The sequence below is a fragment of the Pongo pygmaeus genome, chromosome 10 (assembly GCF_028885625.2).
Source record: "Pongo pygmaeus isolate AG05252 chromosome 10, NHGRI_mPonPyg2-v2.0_pri, whole genome shotgun sequence".
Classification (NCBI taxonomy): domain Eukaryota; kingdom Metazoa; phylum Chordata; class Mammalia; order Primates; family Hominidae; genus Pongo; species Pongo pygmaeus.
This window is the reverse complement of record NC_072383.2, coordinates 91,590,213-91,600,992: the sequence shown is the minus strand read 5'-3', so window position 1 is coordinate 91,600,992 and position 10,780 is coordinate 91,590,213. Positions and strand designations below refer to the sequence as shown.

Below are 10,780 nucleotides of genomic sequence, written 5' to 3'. Positions count from 1 at the left end.
TGGGTCTGCTCTCACTTTCCTTTCTGTCATCACACACACACACACACACACACACACACACACACACACTCTCTGTCTCTCTCTCTCTCTCTCTCCATCTCTTTCTCTCCCTGACACACACTCACTCTTCAGAACGATTATATTTATAATACCCTGGGCAGTTCCAAATGCCAGTATGAATTTTAAGAGCACATTTGTGTCTCTTGCCTGGAACAGACTGAATTTTCCACTGTCTGAGAGTTTGAAGTTCTTCCAGCTAAGAGAGCAGTGAGAGCCTCTGGGGGACCAGCCATGTGTCAGAGCCCTGTCAACTTTCTGTTCCAAGGGTCGCACTCGCTCAACATTTGTTGAAGGACCTATGGCCACATTTGGCCCAAGCCACTCATGTTGTGCTTTTCAAGTAAAACCCGGTAGGGGGAAGGGCATCTGGAGTGGAGATACCTGGTGTCAAGTGAGAATGGGTCTATAGGGCTGACAATTAAAAGCCATCAGAAATTGACCTGTTTTCTGGGCCTAGAGGAGAAGAGGCGGATATTGAAACCAGTAGATCCGGGATATACCCAAAGGAATATAAATCATTCTACCATAAAGATGCATGCGAATGTTTGTTGCAGCACTATTCACAACAGTAAAGATGTGGAACCAACCTAAATGCCCATCAATGACCGATTGGATAAAGAAAACATGGTACATATACACCATGGAATACTATGCAACCATAAAAAAGAATGAGATCCTGTCTTTGGCAGGAACGTGGATGGAGCTGCAGGCCGTTATCCTTAGAAAACTAATGCAGGAACAGAAAACCAAATACTACCTGTTTTTACTTCTAAGTGGGAGCTAAATGATGAGAACACATGAACACAAAGAGGAGAACAACAGACACTGGGGCCTTTTGGAGGCTGGAGGGTGGGAGGAGGGAGAGGATCAGAAAAAAAAATAACTATTGGGTACTAGGCTTAGTACCTGAATGACAAAATACATGTAAACAAACCCCCCATTTACCTATATAACAAACCCGCTCATGTACCCCTCAACCTAAAATAAAAGTAAAAAAGAAAGAAAAACCAGCCAGGCATGGTGGCTCATGCCTATAATCCCAGCACTTTGGGAGGCCAAGGCAGGCGGATTACCTGAGGTTGGGAGTTCAAGACCAACCTGACCAACATGGAGAAACCCCGTCTCTACTAAAAATACAAAATTAGCCGGGCATGGTGGCGCATGCCAGTAATGCCAGCTACTCGGGAGGCTGAGGCAGGAGAATAGCTTGAATTCGGGAGGTGGAGGTTGCAGTGAGCCAAGATCATGCCATTGCACTCCAGCCTGGGCAACAAGAGCGAGACTCTGTCTAAAAAAAAAAAAAAAGAAAAGAAAAGAAAAGAAAACCAGTAGATCCCTGAAAGGATAAATTATAACTTTCATTCAACATCTAGGAATTAATCTGAATTTACTTTCAATTGGGAGTGGCAGCTGAAAGCTCTCACCCTCAAGATTGAACTTAAGGCTGACTTTAGGCATAGGCAGACTTGGGCAGTTTCTCTCCTCTTCCTTATATTTAGTTGTTCCATGAAATACCCTTAAAAGAATTCAATGACAGCGATTCCACAATTAGAAGTATGGCTTGAAATTCTCATTCCTGTGAGAGTTGACACACTGGCTTTAATTCACACTAAGGTGTAAATGACTAACCTAAGATTCTTTCCTTTCTGGCAAACAGTTTTATTAAATATGAAGAAGAGAGGAGAGAGCAAGAGAGGCTTACATTTGAGGGGAAATTGGGTAAAGGGACAAAGAAATGAGATGCTGGAGATTTTATAACTTTATAGTAGTGTCAGAGTTGGCCCCAGTTAACTTTCTGGAGTTAATTGCTCAGTTTAATTACGGATTTCTCCCCACACATTTCCAGCACTCAGTTTTTATTAGATCTTATATTGCTTGGTTTCCTTAGCCTCTTGTAAAAGAACTTCTTGACTGGGTAAAATGGGAGAATGTGAGAGGAGGGTGCCATACAGTGGATCAGAACCGTTTCTTAGAGGATGTTTCATCACCTTCTATGTAATGTCATCAGATTTCCAACCAAAGTTAAAACGTTCTTCCCTTCTACTTCACAGTAAACTAATCTTGGGAGAATTCTTTCTGGCTGAGCGCTTCCCAAGCCACCATTCTTTAAGTGGAATTTATTTGAATAATTTGACATTGATTTCTAGTCTGGGTACCGTTTAGTTCCTTTTTGGGTCACTGAGCAAAAGGACTTAATACGTTGCATGTTCCATGTAAAAATACCACCTGATTTTAGCTGTTCAGTGAGCTCCTAGGACAAAAGGAGGGTTACTGGCAATGGAAAAGTATCACTTCCAACACAGGATGTGCTGTGAGCATTGGTGGTATGTAACATATTCAGTAGTGTTTTCATGAACCTGTCAGCAGAGTCTGTGTAAACTTTGCAATGAAATTCACCTTCTACTCAGCTCAACTTTATGGCTTCCTGAGCAAGGAGGTAAAGAACATGGAAGAGAAGTGGATGGGTCACAGGGGCACCTTCTGCCTTGTGGGACTCCCCACTCTGGTGTCTGGAAGGGATGATGGTGGTTGAATTCAGGGTCACTGCCCCTAGGCAGAGAGAAGGAAGAGAAGTGTTTTCTTCAGGTTCTTCTCCTTTTGATAGAAGAGTGAGGCTTCTGCTCCAGATTCTATAGGGAATAACATAGAGAAATTATGCTTTATCACTGGCAAAAAAGTCATCATTTGTAATTTGGGAATAATACATTGTGTACAGAGTTTAGAATCAATGCGATAAGCTATTAAAAGTACTTAACTCGATAGCTGGCACTAGCAGTCACTCAATTATTGTTTTTTTCTTTCTGGCTGTCACCAGTTACAGTTTTGCATTTTTACCTTTAGGTCTTTGATCCGTTTTGAGGTAATTTTTGTGAAAAAGATGTAAGGTCTTGGTTTAGATTCTAGTTTATTTTTTTCCTGCATGTGGATGTCTGGTTGTTCCAGCACCATTTATTGAAAAGACTGTCCTTTCTCCACTGTATTGCCTTTGCTCCTTTGTCAAAGCTCAGTTGACTATATTTGGGCGGGTCTTTTTCTGGGCCCTCTATTCTGTTCAGCTGGTCCATTTGTCTGTTCCTTCACCCATGTCACATTGTTTTGATCACTGGAAAGCTTTTCAAAACCATAAAGCCTTATACCCATATGAGGCACTACTAGTAGAGACAGTGACCAGCCGAGGGCTGATAGCATTTCCTCAGCTCTTATCCTCTCCCTGCTCTGTGTGAGTTAGAAGATGGAACTCCTTCTCTGTGAAGAGGGAAAGCCAATGCTCCAGGGCCAATGGTTTACTGAGGGGATGATGGAGTTGGTCTCCGTCTCTTCCTTTCTGCTGAGTTAGAGGACAGGGCTTGTTCAAAAATGTCTAGTTAATCTTTGCTTTTTCTGACTTCAAGGACCTAATCCTAACACTTTGCTACTGGCAACTCAAGCATTATATATTCTGTTATTTTTAAATATTTTATTATTTTCTTGCTTGTTTTAGACAGTAACATTGTTTCCTTTTACTGCTCAGTCTGGGCATGGCTCATGATTGCCCATTATAGCTTCAGCTGACATGGATCCTGTGTTTTAGCAAGTAGTTCTCCAAGTGTGGCCGCTGACCCACAGTAGCAGATCCTCTGGGAAATGCAGTGTTAGAAATGCAAATTTTCAGGTCCTACCCCAGACCGAATGAATCCAACTTCTAGAATAAGGCCAAGTAAATCAGCATTTTAATTTAAAAAAAAAAAAAAAAGATACATGCTCAAGTTTGAGAACCACAAACTTTGAGTTTACAAAGAGTTTTTCATTCATTTAGTAGCAGCATTGTCACATGCATTGTCTCTGATAGATGGTGCGACAACCCACTTCCACTTGGTTATTCTTTACCCTCTGCATTTTAGGGCTTACCATAGGACGCCCTGCCGAAGCTGGCATGCTGCACGGGAGCTATCACTCAGAACACTCTCACAGCCTACAGCCTGCAGAAGGAGAGTGTCACCTGGTCTAGCTGCTGAGTGACTGCTGATCAACAGCTGGCTTCACCTTGCATCCTGACTCCTGGGAGCTCTTCCTCTCCCATCTCTCTTCCCTTCTTTCTCTGTAGGCGCAGCTGTCAGGATCAACTGAACCACTGGGGATGGCTGTCTTTGGAGAGGAGCTACATGGCCTTGAGAAAAGCTGGGTAGATGGACGGCCTCTCCTTGGGAATGGGCTCTCTGAAAGGACAAAGCCTAGGAAACTGCTCCTCAGGGTGCAGAGCACAGACTTGCCTGTTTATTTAGGGTATGAACTTGGAGTCAGGACAGGAGTTTTATGAACAGGAGAAGGAATTTTGTTAAGTTTGTGGCCTTATGCTGATTCTTTTTGGGATGTTGAGTAGCATGAATAGAGAAATCTTTGATGAGAAGAAAAAAAACAGTTTTAGTGAGTAAGTAAATGCAGGTTCATTTTCATTTGTAAATATATTTCTTCTATTTGTTGTTACTCCATTTGTAAGCTGCACACATATAACCATAGATTCAGAGTTTTTTTTGTCTATCCATTGATGGCAATCTGTGTTACTTTCTGTCAAGGAGGCACAGCAACTTTGTGTCAGTGTGGTGAGGCTCTGGTTGCCACAGACAGTATAGGTAGTGGCCTTCTGTTAGTTGATAATTAATTACTAAATTGGCAGCATGTGCCCCTCATTCTGTGCTACATACACACACACACACACACACACACACACGGAACCCCTTATGTCTGCTTAACTTCCAAGAGTCTTTTGGACATATAAAATTTGCCTGAGTCAAAAGTTTAAAATATGCATTTGTTCTGTGCCTATTAAAAGCAAAGTTTAAAATAAAGCCTGAAATAATGGATGAAATCCATTCAGGCAGCTCGGTGGTTTAAAGCAAGACTGAACTTTCTACTTTTTGAAAAGTGTATTTCCAGGAATAAAGCTGAGAGGGCAAAGCAAGACCTAATTTTCCCTATTAAATAGGAAATAAAATGACACATATTGAATGCTGTCTCGAAGGTGCTTGTCCTGGTTGGGAAAAGATGGCCTTGAGACCCAGGCTATTCATGTTAAGATTGAAGATGAGGTGAAAATGCTAATTAAATAATGCCATGGCAAAGTTGGCTGAAAACGAGTAAGCGGGACTTTGTGAACCCTTCATATTCCTAATAAAACATCTCTTCCTTACTTGAACATCTCTTCCTCTCTCTTTTGAACTTCAGCAGGCTATAAAGGACAATGCCCTTCGTTTGTGATTATCTAATCTCTAGAAACATGCCCTGCCCTCATATATTGCTGGTGGGAATGTAAAATGATGCAGCTGCTGGGGAAAGCAGTTTGGTGGGTCCTCAAAAAGGGAAACACAAAGTTATGTGTGTTTATGAACCAGAATGTTCCACTCCTAGGTATATACTCAAGATAACTGAAGACATATGTTCATACAAAAACTTGTACACAAATGTTTGTAGCAACATTATTTATAACAGGCAAAAAGTGGATACAATCCAAATCTCTGTCAGCTGAGGAATGGATAAATAAAATGTGATAGAGCCGTACCATGAAATACTATTCAGTCATAAAAAAGAATAAAGTACTGATAGTAAGAGTTGAATAAGGAAGAAAGAAACATGAAAAGTGGCTTCACAGTTAAAGACAGGTTTATTTTGGAGAATAAACCCGAGAGTGGCTTCTGGCTGAATTAGGTCAGAGGCACTCTCTGTTACAGACTAAGAGTATTTAAGTGTTTAGGGCAGGAGAGCTTATCGCAGGCTCAGAATATTTCTGTGTTTCTTTGTCTTGCTTATTTGGGAGGGAGTTTTTGTGTTTGTTTCCATCCTTTTTTTTTTTTTTGCAGCTGCAGGCATACTGAAGCCTGCTTTTAGCTTCCCTATCTTAGTGTACCTAAAGGGAAAGGGATGTGCTTATTAGGGCCCACTGTTTTACTGGGGCCCATTGTATGAGTGTGAAGTTTGGCAGTTACCCAAGAGACTTTCCCCCCACCTTCTGTGCCTGAGCTGTCTCATCTGTGTTTTACTGTCTGCTCTTTCTGGCTGCTTGTTGTTAGAAGAGAAGTGATTTCCTTGAAATGCCTGAGATTAGAAAGGGAGCTGGAACTTGAAATGGCGATGTTTGTCCAAGATGACGGTGCTCCTGCTCTGTCACTGATACCTGCTACCACTTGGATGAACCTTGACAACGTTGTGCTAAGTGAAAGAAGCCAGAATCAATAGGCTGCATTTTGTTCGATTCCATTTATATGAAATGTGCAGAATAGGCAAATTATAGCCCCCCAAAATTCATATGTTGACGTCCCAACCCTTAGTACCTGAGAATGTAACTGTCTTTGAATATGGGGCCTTTAAGGAGGTAATTAAGGCAAAAAAGAGGTTCTCTGGGTGGGCCCTCACCCAGTAAGACTGGTGTCCTTCTAAGAAGAGAGAGATTAGGACACAGTTACACACAGAGGAAAGGTCATGTGAAGACAAAGGGAGAAGACAGCCTTCTGCAGGTCAAGGTGAGAGGCCTCAGGATAAACAGCGCATAACAGGTCTGGTGAGGTCTGAACAGAGGTCAGATTGTATAGTGTGTTATCAGCTAGGGTAAGGAGTTTTATTTAAGAGTAATTCAGAGCCACTGGAAGGTTTTAAGCCGGATTCTACAGATCTGATTAATATCTGGGAGTTAGGGTTTCCCTGGATATTCTAACAAGGAGGACTAAAGCATCCCTGACCTTAGACCCAGAGGTAATTTCTATCAACCCAGGTCCTGAATTAAACTTTCTTCATACTGTTGATTGCCTTTGGTTTTCAGCAGGGTTTGCACAAAGAGAAATCAACACACCCAGGATAGCATGCTTAGTACTCCAAACAGACTCTGAGAAGCATAAGGGTCAACCATAAATGCACATTTTTGCAAACACTGTAATCTATTTATGCTACAAAAAATCTCCTAAACAGAGGAACCAAATCAACTGCAAATAGCTATTGTTGACTTTCTACGAGGACATTGGCAATCATGATGGCTCTGTGAGCCACAGGATTGTTGTAAAGAGAGATTTCTGCATGGTGGTGATTTTCTGTACTCATCAGTGGATTTTTGTTTTTTCATCAGGGCCAAGAGCTCCAACCATAAACAAAGGAGAAATTTTGACTTGAGAAATATCTACTTTGTTAATAAGCAAAACTGAAACTGGAAAAAAATAATTTTGTTTTGTAAACACAGGCTTGCTGTTCATTTAGTGCAAAGTATAACCCTTGCAAAATGCTAAGGGTACATGGTCCCCATGGTGCTAGAGTTTAAAACGGTTTTGGAGGAATCAAAACAGCAGCTCTGTTTATTGCGCAAATGTAGCAAATATGAAAGCCAAATCATATAAATTATTTTAAACAACTGAATGCCACTTACCAGCTGTGAGCTACCTGCTTCAACAAAACTCTTTCAAGCCTAAATAAACGGGGAAAATTTCTCTCTTCTCTCCATGTATTTAAAGACAGCATCTGAATTAACATCTGAGTCATAAATAGTCCATGAAATGGATGACTCCTCATCCTGTGACTAGATGTTTTTTTTTACCAGATAAAATTCTAAGTGAATCTCTTTTCTCTTTTGCACTTTCAAAAGCTATTTCCCTTCTCTGGTTTGGTCTTCTGGTTAATGTGCTGAGGCAGGCTCTTGGCAGCCAGATGGAATATCATCTATATTTAGGGCTTCCATTAGCTCTTGTGTTTGAATCTGCTGCCATTTCCTAATTTCAACACAAATATTCTACGAGAGTGGATTGCCGTTTATGTTATTGCTGTATAATAAACTCATCATGCTAATATGCCTTATTTTTCATGGAGATTCTTTTCGCTAATCAAGCACATTCCCTTTTTATTGGTCACATACCGATACATGAGAAGTTGTTACCTTGATAACATTTACCAGCATTCAGGCTGGTCAGCCTTGGTTCTGGCTTTTCTCGCTGTCCCTTCCAGGCTGGTTTGGATACCATTCAGTGTTTTCTTTTTGGTTCATGGGAGTTCAGCAACCCAATAACCTTGAGAAAAGAGAAATGAGAAATGGAACCATTCATCTTAGGCTAAAAGATTCATTTTGACAGAGTAATTTTTTTCCCTAGGATAAGAAATTACTGTGTCATTCCAGATGCATAGATACTACTGTGCCAAAGTGCTGCAGAGAGTTTCATGCTGAACTTTTCTAAGAAAATTAATTGGATGTTAATGAAAGTTTGGGGGTGGTAGAATTCAAGGGAGAAGTACTCTGTTTTTTATCACCACTTCCCAAAATTATGTAGTTGAAGGCTCTATAATGATTATAAAAATAGTAACCCCCACTTGCTTGTGCTAGACAGAATATAAAGCAGTTTCACAACATTTCTGCGTTGAATTAGAGTAATCCTCCTGGTATCTGAAGACCTCCTCTGAGCCCAGCGTATGCTGGCATCGCCACCAGAATCTTAGGAGTGAGGCCTTTGGCCAGGCTTGGGGGTTCTAATAAATTTAGCATATGGGCCGGGCGCGGTGGCTCACACCTGTAATCCCAGCACTTTAGGAGGCCAAGGCGGGCAGGTTACTTGAGGTCAGGAGTTTGAGACCAGCCTGGGCAACATGGTGAAACCCCATCTCTACTAAAAATACAAAAATTAGCTGGGTGTGGTGGTGCGTGCCTGTAATCCCAGCTACTCAGGAGGCTGAGGCAGGAGAATCGCTTGAACCCAGGAGGCAGAGGTTGTAGTGAGCTGAGATTGTGCTACTGCACTCCAGCCTGGGTGACGGAGCGAGACTCAGTCTCAAAAAAATAAAAATAATAAATAATAAATTTAAAAAAGCATAGCATATGGAACACTCTTCTGGAATCAGTGTCTGTAACAGAAAAAAAAAAAGAAAAATTTGAAGTTGCAAGTACTCAGAAGGGTTTGTGGACACTGGAAAGGAGATGAGGAACCTACACATCACCTTATTTCCAGGAGAAGGTGGGTGGCGGATTCATGCTTGTTCTCAATCGTAGCGGTTGTTTGGACTCAGTAGGAGTATTTGCTGTGAAGTCTGTCATATGAAGGAAAAAATCAAGGGTGCAACATAGCGGCCAGAAAAATTGGATGGTGTCATTTCCAGTCACCAAGGTGGGCCACCTCACGCTTGTGGGTCAGCACAGATCAGACGTGGGTGTCTGGAGTTTGCTCTTTTACACATGTGCTGAGACAGGCTTCTTGCTTCTGTCACATGACTCCCAGCTGGAGAGGATGATGAGGGGAGAGCCCAAGCTACACCAATAACTCTCGGTGCCAGTTCCTGCTGTTTCGTCATTGTCTCCCCATCACAGCTGTACCAGGACCACTTCTGGCTGCCTTCTTGCTTCTCCAACTGCTTTTCTCTGGTTTCCTCCTTGGCTTCTCTTTCTGAAATTGTCACTTAAATGTTGACATACCCAGACTGTGCCCTTTGGCACTTATCTATTCTCACTTTACCTACACTCCCTGGACAATCGCCTCCATTCCCATGGCTTCAATTACCATCTCTACTGCTGGCAGCTCTCAAATGAAATCTACATCTCCAGCCCAGAACTTGTTCTGTGGTTCCCTAGATGTCTCAAACTCAGTGTGTTTGAACCTAGCTCATGATGCTCCCACCCCCACAAACTATGCCTGCTCCTGAGATCTTGTCTACGTAATAGTGGCCAAGATTTATTGTGCTTGTGATATTCTAGGCTCCGTTCCAAGCATTTGACATACTTTACCTCATTTAACCTTTTCCAGAGCCCTGTACAGAAGATACAATTATTATCCCTCTCTTATACTCTGAGGCACCCAGTGAATCGGTGCCTTGCCGCAGGTTCAACAGCTAGCTGTGGACAGAGCCAGACTTTGAATGCAGGCTGTTGAAACTGTAGCCCATGCTTCTAATCAATTGGCTGGGCTGCTTGCTGTTGTACATTTACCCAAGTCAAAAACTGGAGAATCATTTTTGATGTCATCTTCTCCCTGGCTCCCACATCCAATGCACTGCCAATCCAGTTCCTTTTACCTCCTGAATAACTTGAGCCTTTCTTTTTTTTCTTTTTTGCTCCTGGGTCACTACTATAGTCCAAGCTATTATCTCTTGCCTGGGCACTCACAATGGCTTCCTAACAGCTCTTCCTGCTGTTCTCTCATCTCTCCTTTCCACCCCATCTATTTTCCGTACTGCAGCCAAAGAAATCTCTCTAAAACATAAATTCAAATGTGTCACTTCAGTAAAATGCTCCAGTGGTTCCCCATTGTCAGGGCAAAGTCTGGACTCCAATATGCCTAAAAGGGTATGCTCCGGGCTCTGTTCTCTCCAGCCTCATCCTTCTCCCTGACTCCATCCTCTCCCCTTGCTTTGTCAGCATGCCCCGTCTTCCTGCGTTTCTTCCCTTTCCTGGCTTCCAGAAGGCCCCCTTCTCTCTCTCACCTCTTGCCCACTTAGTTGTCTCATCCCTTTGCCTATGATGCAGTTTGGATACTTGTCTCCTTCAAATCACATGTTGAAATTTGATCCCCAGTGTTGAAGGTGGGGTCTCGTGGCGGGTGTTTGGTCATAAGGGCAGATGGCTCATGAATGGCACGGTGCCATTTTTGTGGTAATCAGTGAGTTCTTACTCTTAGGTCCCACAAGATTTGGTTGTTAAAAAGAGTCTGGCTCCTCCTTCTCCTCTGCTTGCTCCCTTCCTCTCTCGCCATGTGATCTCTGCACACACCAGCTCCCCTTCACGTTCCAC

General features: G+C 42.4%; 1 long non-coding RNA gene across 1 annotated transcript; it reads right to left on the bottom strand.

The window, feature by feature from the left end:
* Positions 1–1,703: 1,703 nt before the first annotated feature.
* Positions 1,704–10,503, bottom strand: LOC129010482 (uncharacterized). The gene is made up of 3 exons (XR_008493010.2): positions 8,998–10,503; positions 7,949–8,078; positions 1,704–2,690 (listed from the first exon to the last, which is right to left on the bottom strand). It is a non-coding gene; the product is annotated as an uncharacterized LOC129010482 (long non-coding RNA).
* Positions 10,504–10,780: the final 277 nt, after the last annotated feature.